Source organism: Alligator sinensis, unplaced genomic scaffold (assembly GCF_000455745.1).
Source record: "Alligator sinensis unplaced genomic scaffold, ASM45574v1 scaffold36_1, whole genome shotgun sequence".
Taxonomy (NCBI): domain Eukaryota; kingdom Metazoa; phylum Chordata; order Crocodylia; family Alligatoridae; genus Alligator; species Alligator sinensis.
In genome coordinates, this window is record NW_005842101.1 from 700,228 (window position 1) to 718,962 (window position 18,735).

The following is an 18,735-nucleotide window of genomic DNA, read 5'->3' on the forward strand; positions in this document are numbered from 1 at the left end:
TTAAGTCTGGCTAAGCCTTGGGCAGGGTTCTCCAGAGCATGAATTGGCATCTCTGAACTCATGCTATTAAAAGAAATATGCACCAGAAATAGGAAGAATACTGTATTTGCTCAAATCCAACAGGAGCTCCCCCCCCCCCCCCAATTTATTAGGGGAAAGAAAACCTCTTGTCTTGGATTTGAGTACAAGATGGGGGTGGGGGCTAGCTCTGGCAGGGCTTTTGTGTTTGCTCTGGGTCTGCCACTGCCCAGCCTGGTAGCAGTGGCAGCAGTGATAGCAGTACAGCCCAAGCCCCTGCTCTGCGCCTCAGCCAGAGCTGCCACCACTGCACCAGCTGCTATGTAGTCAAGCAGGCAGCATGGGGGCAAGTGCAGAAGTTCATAGGCACTGAAGGGTCGGGGGTACAGGCAGCAGAGGGCAAAGTGGATGGAGGGGTCAGGCTGCTTGACTCCCCAACCACCTGACCTTCTGCTACTGCTTTCCCCTGTGCACCAATGTGGGAGATGAATTTAAGATGACTGACTGTCCAGCAAGTAGATTCTATACACAAAAAATTATAACAGATTTATTATAGGGGGTTGTCTTTAATTCAGTCATCTTGGATTCAGATAAATACAGCAGTTTCTACTACTCTTGACAGAACAGACACGTACACAGAGCCAATATCAGAAAGATTCTTTCTCGAACTGAGCAGCAGTGAGTTTTCTCTTTGGAGGAGGCTGGCAATAGTAAAATGCCATTTCTTGACTGAATATAAATCTCAGAGTTAAAAGTCCTGTCCCTGACTGATATTTGAGTGAGTTGGAAAGAAAGAATGAGGAATTGTTTCTATCTCCATGTTTACTTCAGCAGGCCATCTTTTTGCCTTTAATTCCTTTAGATTTATACAAGTGGTCCTGAGAACTGTTTAAAATGTTTAAAACGCAGACTGTTTTCTATGTGCACCGCACCTATCGATATGCTTCAGACACCCACCCCTGCTTATACTTTTGCTAGAATTTACACAAGTAAGTTCTGTTTGGTCAGGTGTTTCCCTGCACAAAGAAAACTTGAGTTAAGGCTACCTCAAGGTCCAGGCAAAGTCTGCTCGTGAGAATTGTACATGCAGTGACTGGTAGGATATTACGTCATGGATTTTTGAATGGTTATCCTCCAGAGCTTATTTGCACAAACCCAAACAAAACTGCTATCTATTTATGGTCAATGTTGTTGCCTTAATTTTGTCCTAAGGAATCTATTTTCCCCATCAGTGTTTAAGTGGGGTAGATTTTCAACAAGTTTTTCTTAATGAAAAATAGTCATTACCATTTTGGACAATTACCATTTTGGACCCTGAAAAAAATATTCCACCCTACTTACCAAACTACATTTCACACTAGAATTCATGTTTTTTTTATGTCATGCTATTAAAGCATAGTGGAACCACAGTTTGTTCCAAGATGCACATGTGTGACTCCTATCACTTCAGCAGAAAAGGCACATATTTATGTGAGAGCACAAGGTGGCCCTAGAAGATTATGATCATCCTTCAGTATACCAGAGGTTTGTCACGAAGAAAGGGACATCAGCTGCACAGGTGAAAAGGATAACTTCTAGATATATTCAAAACCTCAAAGGAAGTAACTCAATTTGACCAAGGTTACTGTAAATATTATGGTTCATACATGCTTTAGAGGACATACCATGCATTTTCAGAAGCTATGTGCTATTAATACTAATTAATATTACTCTCTAAGCAATACAGTTGGACTATTTTTTCTAGGTAAATATCCATTATTAATGTCTGAAATTGTTTCGTCTGTGGAAAAGACACTTAAAAACAAACAAATGGTATCTAAATTATGTTTTTACTAAGACATTCAAAGTCAATAGCTCTTTTTGTGTTGCTTATACAGAACAACTGTGGGGCATGTTATTTGGTGTAAATAATGTATGTTATTCATAAACTGGATTATTCATATGACAATTAGAGTCCTATGCCATGCACTCAACAGGAATAGGACAAGTTAAAAAGCAGAGTGTCTGTATGGGGGAAGGAAATTGTGACAAAAATAAGCCTCTCCTGACTTCTATGCCCAACCAAGTCATCTTCTATAACTATCTGTTCTCATAACATTCTCTTCAAATTAAAAATATGAAGTTAATGAGGATACAGCATTTCACAATGATAATTATATTAGGATTATTTATTTTTCCTAAAATGTGTCCAAATAGTTTAATCAGTGCTCGTGATTAATCAGTGCAAACAAGTATAATGTGCTGTGCCTAGGGAAAAATAACCAAGTGCAGAAATAGAGAATGGGAGATGACTGGCTGGACAGCTGCATGGCTGAGAAAGAGCTAGGAGTTTTGGTACATCAGAGACTCAAAATATCATGTGATACAGCCACAAAAGAAACAAAAAAACCCAAACAAACAAGTGTTAGGCTGCATCAACAGGAGTATGAAGTATAAGACATGGAAGACAATAGTACCTCCCTACTTAACACTGGTTAGGCCTAATGTAGAGTACTGTGTTCAGTTCTGGGCTCTACATGGATGTGGAAAAGCTGGTGAGGGTTCAGATGTGAACAACAAAAATGATAAAGGGTTTGAAAGAGAAGCTGCATGAGAAAAGGTTGAGAGAGCAAAGTATATGTAGTTTGGAGAAAAGGAGATTCAGGGGGACATGGTATCAGTTTTTAAATATTTGAAAGGCTGCCATAAAGAGGGAAAACAACTGCAGGCAAGACATGAAACAGGACAATGGTTTTAAGTGGCAGGAAAGCAGATCTAGATTAGTGGATTGAAAATACTGTCTTACTGTTAGAACATTGAGACGGCGGAACAGGCTGCCCAGGGAAGCTGTGAAATGTCCTTCATGGGAAGTTTTCAAGAGGTGGCTGGATAAGCACTTGATGGAAATAGTTTAGAAAAAGCATTCCTATATTCATGCATAGAGCTGGAACAGGTGACCCTTGAGTCCTCTTGCAAGCCCCTTGTGGCCAGGTTTTGTGCATCAGACTTTGTCATCCCAAGTCTTTTTATCTATGCACCCTTCTCAGAGACATACATTCAAATTCACACCCCCAAAAACAGGGTCATATGCCCAACTTTGAGCTCCTCCCTCATCTGAACGTCACAAACCTTGTGAACTTTAACTTCCAAAGCCTTTGTTTTCCTCTTCTGTACAAGAGAAAAAGTGGGGGAGCCTAAGTTTACACCTTTTCCTGTGAATTCATTCAACAGCTTCTACCAACCTCTAACTCTGAAGAGTCTCCAAAAATTCTTTCAGTACAAACCCCCATCTTACTGGAGGCATCAGTCTCTTAGAGCAGCTGTTTCTTACTGGCTGCTTCACCACAGCTGGGTTGGTAATTAGGCCTTCTGATAAATTGCTCAGGCTCCTCAGGGTTCTTATACAATCAATCCAGTGTTTTGAGTGTCAGCTTCCTGAAACTGAATGAAACTACAACTATTATAATAGCCATCTGATATAAAAGTATCACAAGTTTGGTTTTCTTTTTTATACTTGTTATTAGTGTAGCAATATTTCTCCCTCACCATTCTTGCACTTTTTAAAAACTCCACCAGATAGTTAATTGTGTGTGTGCATGTGGACGGGTGCTTAGAATATTATGCATACTTTTTGTCTGAGAAAGGTACCACCAGAATAGTTGTGCAAGCACCTAAACGCCCTAGAGTAAATAACCTCACTGTTTAAAAGATCACCTATCAATATTTTATGGATTAGGTGTGGTCTGCTTAATCTGGAAAAGTCATTGCCATTATCATTTAAGATGACTTCTGCATTGATAGTTTCTTTTAATAAGAAGTTTGGTTTCCAGAACATTTGAGGCCTGGTCAGTTTCCCTATAATAAAACAGGCTGACAGTTTCCCTATAATGAATCACCACAAGGTCAAGAATCCTTTAAGCATAGCAGCCCCTTAGGCTAATGTTGTTAGGACATACCGGTTTCTGTAGCCAACAGCACACAAGGGAGTGATGTTGTTAAGAACACTTCTGACTTGGGTCCAGAATAGGGCTTAAACTCGCATCTCTTCTGCAGAAACAAGAGGCCTAACCAGCCTGCTGCTACACCCTATAATGAATTGTATAGTACAACTTATTCCAAGTCTCTAAAGATTAGATTAGAGGAAGAAACTGGTAATAAGAGACACCTATTAACACCAAAGTCAATACTTACTCCTAATTAACAAGAAATGATGAGGGAATGTCATTAACATATAGGGAACTGTTTTTAAAATCAGCCATAGTCCCAGATTTGGTAGCTAAAGAAAACCTAGATGGGTAGCAAACTCACTAGTCCAGGAAGAAAACTAATGAATAGAGAAGCTAGAGCAATAATTGTTTCCCCAGAAATGATAGTGAGAAGAGGAACTGTAAAAAGATGGGGGCAGAATAAACAGATTGCTTGTATTATACTGAACCTTCTCCTATGGAATTTCTTTGCTATGAAATTGCATCTAAGATTTCAATATTGCCAAACATCTGAGCAGCAAATGCAATGTGCATCCCCTATTTGTATCCTACATTTCTTATATGCCAGTCAACAAGCAGGTGATACAGATTTTTTTTTTCTAACAGAATGGAGTTCAAGGAATGCAAACAAGATCTATAAAGTAATAATTTGATCTTGCAGGGGCCAATAGTGATACAGGAAATTTTAATAACTAAAATTCTCCCACTCTAGTTCTGTCAAACCCATAACATGAAGTCTCCTCCCAGGCTTATCCTTCTCAATAAGCCTTATACAGGAGTTATTTTGTGAACTCAAAACGGAAAGTCAAAGGAGCAGCCCTAAGTGTTATTCATGTATCATTAGTTGATGTCTTACAATGTTTTTAGCTCCATACAAGACAGGAATGATACTGTATTCTCTGTATGAGTCTGTATTCTCAATGAATAAATGAGTTAAAATGTTCACATAGCGTAGTGAGAGACAGAAAGAGAGAGAGAGAGAGATTCTTGTTATAGGTTAAATGGGTTTATATCCTCAGTTGGCCCACTGAAGCCAGTGGAGCAAGTCAATGCACCACAGCTGAGAATCTCAGTTGTTTTTTTTTTGTGGAATGTCTCCATATTTACAGAGGGGACATGTCCTAAGGAAGGTATGAAGTACAAAAAGAAAGACTGGGTCAGGACAGAAGTTTCATAAATAGGAAGCTAACATAAAATAAAAATCACAAAGATGAGTATGGAAGTGTAACACAAGCAAGGGGATGTCCTTGATGCAATGAACTGGAAAGATATTATTCAGCTATGACATCATTTTGATATTTAAAAAAACATTCTGCTGAGGGACATTTACTCATTGACTCTACAGGATTTAAGATTTCATTTCTTTTTTCTAGAAAGTACCCCCTATCCATCAGTCAAGCAGTAACAGTTGTAAGACAGAAACTTGAAATGAACAGTTTCCTCTTAGACAGCAGAAGGGGCAGCAAGAGGGGCAAAGAAAACAGATGAAACAACAGCTAACTCATTTACAGATTTTCTCATTTAAGGTTCATGATACAAAAACATTCCTGGTTATGATGTGCAGACTGAAGCTTGTCTATATATTTATAAATTAAGTGAAGTGCAAATCACACTAGAGGATTTATGCTAACGGTGTTCCTTAAACACACCAAAATGAGTGGAATATATCACCAACTGCTTCTTGCAACTATGCATGTTCCACAGAAACATATTTAATGGTGATACCACACAGACAATTAGAGAGAAAGAATGGTTTAGTGGCCATGGCATTAACTTGAGAAGCTCATGTCCAATTTCCTGCATAGCCACTGACCTGCGTTCAGAGGTGAATGGAGGAGTGGGGGGAGACAGAGGGGAAAAGAAGGATGAGGTGTAGTGGTGCAGTTGTACCCCCTTTTTGATTCCTGTTTCACCTAAAGTTTAAATCAACTTCCCCACAGAGGCAGGAGCTTTTCTGTTCAGGTAGGGTTGAGGGAGTCAATTGACTTCATGGCGCATTATATTGTACCTGATTCTTGCTAATCTCTCTTTAACACCTGTGAAGTAATAACCCTCTCTCCTTTTTAATGGTTTTGATGTTCCATTAATCAAGTTATCCTTTCTTCTGCAATTTTGCTGTCTGTTAACTATTCCTGGTAATATCTTGCTTTAATTTGCAGACTGTTTTTAGTTCTAGCCTTAACCTTAACTTAGGTGTGGTAACATTAACTCAAGTGAACATTAACTCAGCTTTGGAAATGACTGACAGCAAAGTGTTGGGTGAACTGTCAAGATGCTCAAGAACACTAAGTTTTGTTTTATGAGTCTAAGTAAGAGATTTAACTATAATGACTGCAGGACAAATAACCTAATACTGTATTTTGGAATAGTTTTGCTTAGTTTGTTGTGTTTTTTCAACTTAATATAGAAGTTTGAGAATTAGTACACATTCTAAAGAACTTATATTTGTTTTGCTTTGATCTTAAAGTGATTCATATAGCAGGGGCAACCTAGCATATTAGTAAACTTTGTACAGTTTTTCTTTAACTGGGGATAAATATGTTGTGTTAAATGTGATGATACATCACACAACCTGCACCCTGCTTTTCAAAATCTTAGACTGCCCATGCCTCTTATCTGATGTGGGAAAGGTCACTGTAGAAGTCTGACTCAGGTCCCCACCTTTTAAAATGGAGATAGTAGGGCTAGATCCAGTTAAAGACAGGTGGAATTCAGGTACCTAATTCCAAATGTGCAATGCTGAAAACCCAGTTTAGCTGTTGTCAAAACCTAGAGGCAATTAAAGGTCATAAGTGCCTTACTTCTTTACTTTAAAGTTCCCCAGGTGCACTGTCTCAGCCTGACAGGTCTGAATAGTTTCAACAACCTGGTGGAGAGACCCCCTCCTTGACCCTAGTATACTTTATGCCCACGTAGTTAAGACATTCTTCTAGGAAGCTGGAAAATGTTTTGAATCCTCTCAGAGAGAGGAGGTAAATGAACTCTCACTTCCTGAGTGAGTTCTCCAGCCACTTGGCTATCTTATAAAAGATGTTAGCAGAACCACCTCTTCCAGCAGTAGTTTAAAAAAAAAAAAGGGCATAGACATCTACCTTCAGGAAAAGATTCCAAGACGTGGATCCTGAGTGCATAGGGCAGTGCTTCTCAACCTTTTGGACTTAAGGCACCCTTCACTGGATTTGAGGCACCCCTCAGTGAATCTGAGACACCCCCTTCATGACTTTTGTGAATAGAGTGGCACCAATTTCCAAAACTAATTGATATATTACATTGTTTACCCCCTTGCAGAGGGCAGTGGGGGTGGGGGATCATTCAGGCAAGGACACATCTGAGCCTGTGTTTTCCTACTTAGTGTATCTGCTTATATATTCATGCCTCCCTTATCTCTGCACACCTTGCAGCACCCTTTGAAGGATCTGGCGGCACCCCAGGTTGCCCTGGCACTCTGGTTGAGAATCAATGGCATAAGAATACCTCCACACAGCCCTAAGTGCCTGAGATGTAAGATTTACCATTTCGCTACAAGTCTAAGCAGCCGCAAAATAAAGTGTGCTGACTTTAGGTAGCTTACTGTTCAGTGCTAATTGGTTTGAATTCCATTCTGGTATCTAACTCTCTCCATGCACTGTACATGGAATCTAGATACATAATGCAGGGTTCTGGATTCCATTTTTGGGGCCAAGTGACTGTGTTCTTTATGTATATAGACCAATAGTAATTCCCTACCTCACAGAGATGCTGTGCAGATGAATGCATTAGAGATTATGAAGCATTCTGATACTGGTGTCCAAATAAGATTATGGCCATATTAGATATAATCAGCTGCTTCTGAGTGTAGACAGGTTGTGATGAAATTAAAATGAGACCTATGTCACTCCAAAGAACACAGATCCAAGCACCCCTACAGTCTTAAGACATCTTGCTCCAGAATTAGACCCATTTTTTTTCCATTCAGGCCACTTCTAATTAAAATATGAATGGAAAAGTAGATTCTTGCTAAACAGCAATGATGATAACAAAAATAGGAGAGTTGCTTTAGTAAAACATTTATAGGTTAGTTAACAACATTTGACATTTTTAATTAAAAAATGAAAAATAAACATACTCTTATTTTGCCAGAATATTTTACAATAGCAGAATTTTGGATTAGGTATCGACAGGGTGTCACCTGATAAAATGTGTTGTGAAGTTTGAACAGCAGATGTCTCACCCAGGGACGCTTCCCTGCGGAAACAGCAGGAACCTCCTGTATACTCACTTTGCCTGGCATTCATCTCCCGACCAGCTGCCAATTTTAAACTATAGCAAGTCTCTCAGTTTATAGTCCTTTCAAGCTAAAATCTGTTACATTTGGGAAAAAATAGCAATACTTATGTAAATCAATAATTGCATGGTATGTAATACAGTAAATCCATAACATGCCTAGAGTGATACTAACGACATCATGCACTAGTATGCTATCAAGCAATACATACAAAGTAATTCATATACATCAATGTCTGAAGATGTCTTGTTCAAGTACTCATTTTGTTTGGCAAAGCTCTCTCTTTGCATACTAGGGATAAACATAATTTTCTTTCACTACTTTTTACTTCAACAGATCTACATATTCAGGTTAAATCCCAACATCCATTCACAGCAGAATTCCCCCCAGTAGTTTAACTGTACTAGACAGGGGTGATCACAGGTGCCTTCTACCCATGCCTTTAGCCATCAGCCTGATTTGCTAGACAGGGGTCAAGTAACAACTTGGGTATTTGTGGACTTCAACAAACTTAGCCTTATTAACTGAATTTATTTAAACTATTTAAGAAAAGCTTGGAGATAGCTATAAACCATGCAAAATCAGAGGTGGTTTTAAAATGCTAAATAAAATTAAAGGATGGAAAAATATTAGACACCTCAGGAATTTTTTTAGGAATAATGGAAACAGCATAATTGTAAACATCAAATTCAGTATTTTGTTCTTCCAGATATATGGCATCCAATTTTTTTCTTCCACATTCCATAATGGTCAGCCCTGTCATTTTGATTCAATGCATTGCTGTTATATCTTAAAGCCAGCAAAAGGCAATTTTAAATACACGCTTTGTTGCCTATTGATTGCCACTTCTAAATAAATGAAAAGCAGAACTGTTACATTGCTTTAAATTATACTTTATGAAGATGCCAGACTGATTGCCAACAACATACAAATGTAAGTTAATTGTGATGGCTCCAGCACTACCCACTAGGAACCGAAATATATTTCATATTTCACATAGAAAGCTATGACAGAAGATCAGAGCTAGAAAAGACTGAAATTGGCAGTGACATTATATCCTTGTCCATATCCAAAAATCCCTGCTTGGTGCCTGCCTCCATTGTAGATGCCTCTCTGTTTGGCCTGCAAGTTATCTAGCCACCTTCTTTTCTTTTGAATATGCCCAGAGCTGCCCCAACCAGAGCAGCTAAGCTCCTGCCTCAACCACATTTGGATCCAGAAACTAGTGTCTAAACTAGTGTCTAAACTAGGCTCATCAATCTTTTTAGGGTTTGGGCCAAAGCGACCTAGTTCAGGACAGAGCCAGGAGGGTGGGTGGGTGCTAGAACCTAGCTGCCACGTCACTTTTCCCCACAACGGCCTGAAAAACACACTTGCCTCCACAACTTTTCCCTGTTGCAGCACAAGGAAAGTGCCCACAGACAGCACTTTTCTCCATGATGGCAAGGAACTGATAAAGTCCCTAACTGCCAAAGCCCCACATCCACAGGCTGAATCAAATGACTGTATAGACCATAGGTTGCCGACCTCTGTTCTAAGGCCTTGAAAGTTGCCTGATTTATTGGGCACTTTCAGAGACTACCCAACATGCACCAACATGAACAGGCAGTTAAAGTTGATTTATTTTCAAAATCCAGCTAGGGGTAGTGCCTATCTTTCATGTAGTAGACTAGTGGTTAGAATGCTTACCCAGGAGAGGGCACCTAGGTTTACCTCAGCCCCACATTTCCCACTTGCCTGGGGAACTCTGGCCTCTGTTCTGACTCAGTGGCACTTCTGCATTTTGCATGTAGCCATTGGATAAATAGGGAACAGGGGCATTGGCCAGAACCTAAAACCCACTACCTTCCAAGGCGAGGCCCATCTTCTGGCCCCACATATCTTCCCCTCTTAGTTTCCCAATAAGCCAGATTCAAATCATAGAAACGTAGGGCTGGAAGGAATCGCGGGATTCCACCTAGTCCAGCCCACTGCTGAAGGCAGGATCATCCATATCTAAACCATCCTAGACACGTGTCTGTCTTAACCTATCTTTAAAAACTCCTACACCCAACTACTAGGCATAGTGTCTGAAACATCAAAAACACTTGTAACTTGTCACAGATAAAGCAGGGAACAATGGCATTATCAATGTCCTGCCACTACATGGACAGGAAGTAGTTTGTTAAAATATGTTCAAAGGGTCCCAGAAAGAAGACCATGCCTCCCACTAAAGAGGAAGGCAAAAGTACCTACAGTCCAAGTCAATCTGGGGTAAAATTCCTTCCCGATCTCAAACATGGTAATCAGTATGACCTTGAACATAGCCTGGTGATTAGGTAACATTGCTGAGAAGTGGGTTCAAACCCCTTCTAGCTGGGAGGTGGTGGGAAATCTCTTGCTTTCCGGGTAAGCACCCTAACCACTAAGGTATTAAGTCAAATGGTGGAATGACCTTCCTTCTTCATGAAATAACAATTCCATATGGGTTTTCTCTGATCAAAATATCAGGGAGTTATGGGCCCATGGTTAGGTCAGGAGGAAGCAGAACACATTACCCCTTGTGAGGAGCGGGGGCCTTGAAGCCTGCCTGCACAGCCGAAGCCCAGCAGGTAGCAGGAGCTTACATATGCCTCTCAGCATGCACCACAGGCTCCCCAGGTTTATGTTTGTATTCTCCCCATGTACGCCTGTATTCTCCCCCACACCAGTATTGATGGCCCCAGCCCCACACAGCCACAGGCTGTTCGAATCCATGAAGACCTGGCCAACTAGCTCCTCACCCACATGGATGAGTAGGGCTCAAGGGCTTTGAGTGTCCCCACCCTGGGACCAGGCCATGCGTCTCCAGCCTCAGGCGCCTGTGTCCTTGGCATAGCTATGTGCAACGTACATTGTTGCCCTTCCCCTCTACCTCCAGAACTCCCCACAGGGGCACACGATAGGGAGTTAGGGAATGAGGCATGAGGAAGAGATGTGCTTCATTTTAATCAAATTGTGAAGCTCCCAAACTTTTAGTGTGTTTATTAAACAAAAACTGAGAAACGTCACCCCAGAACTTGGAACCTTCTTCCAAAATGAATACAAATGCATTCCCTGCAGTCTCAGGTATTAGACCAAGTGACATAAGAAGACAGACCCTAACTGCTCCCCTGCTGCCAGGTTTTTGGTCCCGTTGAGAGTCTGGGAGGCCAGATACTGTGGCCTTGTGTGCACTAAATTTAGATAAGGGGTAGAGTGAATAGAAATGAAATGTACGTTCACAGTAATCCTGTCTGAAATCTATTCCTATAGCATTTTATACCAACACCAAACAAATCCCTTATTAGGCATGACCTTGCAGAGAAGTGTAGGTCAAGCTGAACAGACTGAAATCTGGATACGAACACTTCAAAACAACCCTATATAATATGAACATCTTGGACAGCCCCACTGTGTGAATGTGGTGCCCAGCAGACTGCAGAGCACTTAATTGAAAGCTGAAATCTTTACAAATGCCCTGATGGGGAAGACTGAATCCACACACTGGTCACATCTACATGAGAGGCTGACTGTGCAGTTGTTACTGTGCAGTCATCTAGTACTTGTTTAAAGTGGAGTTACTGCTCAGTAGCACCAAGGAATAGCTTTTTCATAATGCTGACTGCTGCATGGTAGTCACAGGGTACTGTGCAGTCAGCGTCTTGTGTAGACATGGCTACTGAGCGATAATACCAGACAGTGGCTCATAGCTGGTCAGAGAGAACAGCTGGGGGGGGCAGGTTTGGAAACAAAGGCTTTATTGCCTCAGGTCACTGAGCACTTTGGAGGTGGGACCAGCCTGGCATTTGGGCACAGGAGACAAGCTCTGGCCTGGGCTAGACTGCTGCTCCATGAGGATCCGAGTGGGATCTGCCATTTTTTAAGTGCCATTCCTGTCTGTTCAGTTACAGCTGCACAGTGCTTTCTGAGTGCTTACCGTACATTAAGTGTAACTTCTGTACCTAGTCCTTTCAGCAAAATCGGTTTCAGGCCTAAATATTTTCCTCGGTTTTCTTTGCTACAGGCAAGCTCTCTTTCTTCCTCTGTCTGTCTGTCTGTCTTATCATCTTAGCCCCTACCTCTGAAGCCTCGTGTTACTCCTGCCATTCCCTTGGCTAAGGATTGGCTAGGATTGCTTTCAAGCTTATTAGTATTGTTTATTTGACTAGAGATGTTATTACTGGCAGGCAGGAGCCACTTCATTGTCTCCTCTTCTCACTTGGGTTAAATACATAGCATCTTTAGTACTACCACTAAATATGTTGTGTAGATGAAGATGTGAACCATTCCCACGGGAAACAATTTTTCAAGTTTTCTGCTTCCCTCCATCAAACTCACACTTGTCCACTTTTTCATTATTATTACTTTTAATTAAAGAAATCCATTATATCTGGCAGGTAGAGGCAAATTAAGAGACAGCTTAAATGTGGCAATTATTTGAATTTCTCTTCTTTCTGAGATAATACAATATAAAGGGTCACTAGGCATTTCAGATATTGATTATGGGTAAACTTTCACAAGTTCCTGAGGCCCAGATCCTCGAGGGCATTCAAATGCTTAATTCCCATTGAAATAAAAATCTCTTACTGCTGTATTGAGAATTTGTACCCTTGTTCCCATGACTATGAGAGAGATGAAGAAGAAATTATTTGCCACAGTACTATCATAATTTATCCAGCAGAACTATTCAGGGGTGAGCAGTCTGGTGAGTTTGACTTATTTTAACACAGTTACAGTGCTAAGGTTCTTTCTCTGACAGATATTTATCATCTATTTTCTTTTTTTTTTAATTATTTGAATCTGAAGTGATGAAATGAAATAGAGCTGAGACCTGGGATCTGAATACTGCTGCCTTCTCTAGGTGAGTTTCATTCTTTCTGCTTAATGAAGTCTTAGGAACGCTAAGGGAATCATACAAGTATTTACAAGTTAGACCCTTGCCCTCCACTGCTTGCAAAAAAAAAAAAAAAAGAAAAGTAAGAAAGAAAGAAAAAAAAAACAGTGATGAAATCTCTCTCTTATTTTGGGAAGGTAATTGAGAAGGTAATGTTGAAGTAAGTCTGGTTACATTTTGGTAACATGAAAGTTTCTGAGTCTTGACACTCTGGTTTTAGGCAAAGGTTTCTTACACTTATAGGATTATCTATGATTGATGATCTTTTGTTGATAGATACAGACAGCATGCCTGCTGCTCTTGTTAAATCTCTCAGTATTCTCTCACAAAATTGGCTATAATGTTTTGTTCACTTGCCACAAGATAACTTACAACAGTGGACAGAGGGAATCTCTTCAGTGTATATTAGTTTCTTTCTCTGCTAAAAGAAGAAAAGGAGCATTTACTTTTCCTCCCCAAGCATCACCACGTGCAAGATTCCACTAGGTGCTATCTTGGCTCCCCTTGAGTTTAATGTGTGTACCATGCTACCAAAGATAGTGAGATGCTTTAGTCTGCAGTCTCCAAAATGCAGGTAGATCTCAGAGCCACGTCTTTCTTGTTGAATGCAGATGGCTTGTCGCTCCTCTCCTACTGTCTGAGGAGACAGTGGCATTGAGGGGAACACTCTGTGCTCAATCTAGGGAAGACACGAGTGAATCGGCTAGGTAAGGGATGCATAGAGAGAAATGGGCAGGAGCTATAAGTGTGTCTTCTAATGGGACATATCAATATTTAGGTTGGCCTCTCCCATTTTTTCTGTCCATTCTATCAAATTCAAGCCTTTATGTGACTCCTTTGTGTCTTAAGGTAAATGTAGTTGGCAGTTTTGTTTTAGAGAGTATCATGTGTATATAAATTGGAAGTTTATGAGTAAATATGGAAGCTGTGAAACCATCATTATTGTTAAGCCTTGGTCAACACGTTTTACTAAACAGTATCCTCTCATCTGGCTCACTATAAAGACTTTAGAGATGTTCCTGACTGGAAGTAATTTTAAAATTTTCTGATAGGTGTTTTTTCATCTCTTTATTTACTAATTGCACACATTAAATTATATTTGTTGATTTTATTTCCTCAGGAGCTGCCTTTTTATCCATTTGTCTGTCTTGGAATTTGTATTGTACACATCACCATGGTATTGGAGTGACTTTGGCTTCTCATGTGAAAAATTTGTATGCTTTAAATATACAATATCTTGACAGCAACCGTTAATTTACTGCAATAGTAATAGAACAGTAAAAATAATATACTATCTCAGCCTCTGTGTTTGTGTTTAGACATAGTGAAACGTATTAAAAATACATTATAGTTCTGTGCATGAGTGCATGACACAAATAAACACTTATTTATATTCAATTAGTGACCAAAGAATAGAAGGCAAACTTCAACAAATTAGACAGAGCCTGCTAAATATGATTTCCATGAACACTTTTTGGTGAGGGTTAAAAATCTTTTGGCTTAAAGCTCTTTGCCATTGTCTCTACTTCATTCCTTAGGATATAAATCCATTTTGTAATTACTCCACTCTTCTTATCTCAGAAACTTTGTCTGACACACCATTCCATATGTTTATGATTCTCTGAATGAAAAAGTGTTCCCTGACAACCATTCAGATTTTTTCCTTTAATTTCCATTTATGCCTTATTGTCTTATAATGTTCAACTGAAAATATATGTTGCAATATTGTATGACATTATCTGTATTACTTAAGATTTTATATACCCATACATCAACTAAACATCAGATAAATCTCATGCTTTTCCTTTCTTTCCTACATCTTCTTTTACAGAGCTATGTAGGTAATAGATTCAATTTAGTCTCTGTGACAAGTTGACTTCAAGCAATTCTTACAAACCTAGGTCTGAATACATCTACATCTTTGAAGAAGTAAGCTGCAAATATACTTTGTTATGCCTTTTCAACAATTAGCAGGATTTTAAAAACCTATAAATACTTATATTTATCCCCACCTGGATTTATTTATAGAATTACATAGCTCTATTAAACTTTGCAAATAGAAGGATTGATCCTGCAGCCTTTTTGTAAGTAAAATCCCCATTGAGTAAAGGCAGCAGAATTGGATCTACAATATATAATGATACCTAACTAATTTGCTGGACTTGCTAATAAATAACTAAGTTACACAAGAAAGGTATTCAGATGATTTGTAATCCTGCAATAATGGCTTCTAAATAGTTAAGATTACTTTGAGAGATGAGAACCTTTTCCCCCAATATGCCATATGCCAGCAGGGGACAAAAATCAATCTTTTGAAGGCTCTGATTACTTGTGCTGCAAGTTTCCTGTCAGCAGATTCAAAATGTGCAGTGGAATGAATCTTCTGCAAGGTACAGGTGCTGTCTATCAGCTGGGCAACTCCTCTCTGCTCCCTCCCCCCATGTTAACATCCTGTGGAATATGTGGTTATGATAAATTAGAAGAGTGGAGAAAATGTGAGACTTTGATGAAACAACTTTAATCCTGTACTGTCAATGCAAACAGGTAATACTAATTTTTGTGCTTTCTAGTTGAAAAAATGTACTTCTGGGGAGGGGAAGCAGGAAAGTTAAGGAAAAAATTAAAGAATATATTTTGTCTAAAAGACAATTTGGTTATTTGAATGTGCATAATGACACTGTATTCAAAGGACAAAGTTTACATCTATAAAAATATGCCAGGTAAGGTGACAAAGGCTGCAAATAAATGGAGAATAAAACAATCCTTATAGAGATGGGCCTAAAACAAAACCCTAAATCTAACACACACATTTACAGTTTGGGTATACTTGAAATCCCAATCCTAATAGAGATCAACATTTTGGAAAATAGGCTTTACCTTCATAATAGACCAGGTCTGAGTATTGCCAAAGTCTTAGAAGTCTGAAGTCCAGTTTTAATTTAATTCTTGCAGCCAAATCTATGGGCTAGGGACAGAAATTACACATAAACCAGTATAAATGATCAGAAACCAGTTCAAATCTGTAACACAACAGAAGTTCAGTGCACATAAACCACTTTCAAAATGTCCAAAACCCATTTAAGATAAACCTGGATGGATATAGTATCAGTCTTAACTGATTTAGGTTAAATCAGTTTATTGAACTTCTGTCCCTGATCCCCTCCAGATTCAAGTTAACTCACAGGCCCCCAGGATCCAAGAATGCTTTGTACCTCTCCCACAACCCTTCCCCCCCAGCCTCAGAGGGTGGGCAGGCTAGCCTTGGCCCAAACTGTCAGCTCCAGCCAAGCAGGGAAGTGTGCTCTTCTGGCCTGGGCCACTGCAAGAATGTAGCTGCATTTCTGGAATCAAAAGTAATGGTCTGTTCACTTGCTTATTGGTTCAAACTATGCAGCTTAGACTAACCTATGAAGATTGAATCAATTCATCCTTGGGCTTTATGCCTGCCTGTACTTAACCATGAAGATAACAAGTATAGTTTTATAAGGTTTCACATTTTGGTACAACAGCGAAAAATTCATTGGATGCTCCCTTATTTAGAAAATACAGGTTACTTTCTGGTAGGTTCTTAAAGAAGTATACTATCTGAAAGACTAAAATGGATCAGTTATGAATATGGAAAAGGTGACTTTTTATCAACAGCTACTAGCAGAGATGGAGATTTCTTCTTTCAAATCAGCTCCTCTGCATCTACCCACCCTACATTTAGGCTATGTTTCTAATGATTGCTAAAGCTATCCTTAAGATTGCCTTAATTGTCAATGCTACAAACCCCTGTGCTTGACACCTGAAAGTAGGCCACCCTAATTCTAGAAGCTTTGATGAATTTCTGGGTTTAATGTTGACCCTAGGATCACTCCCATTCTACCATGCCATTTTCTACAATGTGTTTAAAACTTCCCTCCACAACGCCAGCTTTGAGGATGTGTCTACCAGTGGCAATCCCCACATCACCCTCTACCTGTCTTCTGGCTTTTCTGCGCTTCACTTCCTCTTTTTGCTGCCCATAAGTTGAAACAAGCCCAGAATGAGAGATACGTAATGTGAAAAACAATTCCTAGAGGAGCTCTGCTTTGCATTGTGCAAAGAAACCTAAGATATATCTCAGTGCCACACTCAAAAAATAAAAAAAAATGCAATGAGATGGCTTTGATCCAGGCTACAAAGTATCAAGTAGACAGGAATGGCAGCTCATGTGGCTTGGGCTATTTAAGGGCAACTTCAGAGACAACCTAAAATATTACTATAGAGACAAATCCTCAGGTCTACTTCTGTAACACCTGCAGTGAGCACCTTATTACTTCCTCCTTCTCTTAATAGTGCTCTTTAGGCAAAAAAGAACATTACCGGTAATTAACCCTGGGGAAAAAAGGAATGAGAGCTGCACAAATACTACCACAATAACATGCTTCATCCCCTCTACCCCTTAGCCCTGCTGCCCCTTCCGCTGCCAGAAAGGTTGAAAAAGAGATGAAAAAGTTTGGGATAGGAATCAAGGAGTAAGAACTGAGGCCCCCAGGTTAAACCTGGCTATAGCAGGGTATCAGTGCTCAGCACCTAATATCTTCAAAGTGCAGAAAAAATTAATTAAATCATGCAATAGATCCATGAGACAGCAAGTCAATATTAACTTCCAGTTTTAAAGATGGCATAACATACAGAGACAGTAAATAGGAAGCAACACAACAAGAACCAAGAAATTAGCCAGGCTTCCTACTTACAAGCTCTATCCATCAGACCACATTGCCTAACAAATGTTATGTCCCCACAAGACACTGTTATGCACTAGTCTGTGATTTTTGAACAGTGACAGGGAACTAATGAACTAATGGCCTGAAGTGGTATCTAAAGAGAAGGGAAGTATTTGTTTTTACCTTGCTTTCTGTTTAGTCAGTGTTTAGCTACTTGTCAGGTTTGTTGCTTCAGGGATGGGGGTTCTTGCCTGTTTGTTTTTGTTTTGTTTTCTGCCGATAGAATTTTCAAAGGACTAAAACAACCTTTTTTTCAAATTTGTCATCATTTGCAACTTAGGTGTGATCTCACATGTTTAGTTCCAACCTAAACATTTTGCCTTACAGTTGGTTGCAAGCTCCCAGAAATAGAAGATTCAGACAGAACTGCTGACACAATCTTAATTTCAGCAGTGTAACATACTGGTAGTCAGTGAATTCTTCTTTTTGCTGAATATTAAAACCAATATAAATGTTCAACTCCATTTTTTTCAGAAGTCTAAGCGATCATGAGTAACCTCTTGTAACAATTTAACACCAGTATAACCATTCAGTTAAGTTAGTCCTGATTCACATTTATGGAAATAAAAGGATAACCATCCTCAAAGTGGCAAGCCTAGAAATAGGTTTAAGTTATAGCAGCTTACGTTCTCTCTACATGTTGAAATTGTCTTCATTATGAACAAACACCTACAATTGTTTGCTGGTGTAGCTCCAATGGCCAGAAGGATAGCAGAAGCTACTGGTGGTTAATGGTATTTTATCTTCAGATTGTGAAGACTTCTTTTGGGAAGCATTAACTGACATAATAGACAAAAAAAAAGTGAATCCCTGGAACCTCACTCACACAAGCTCCTACCCATT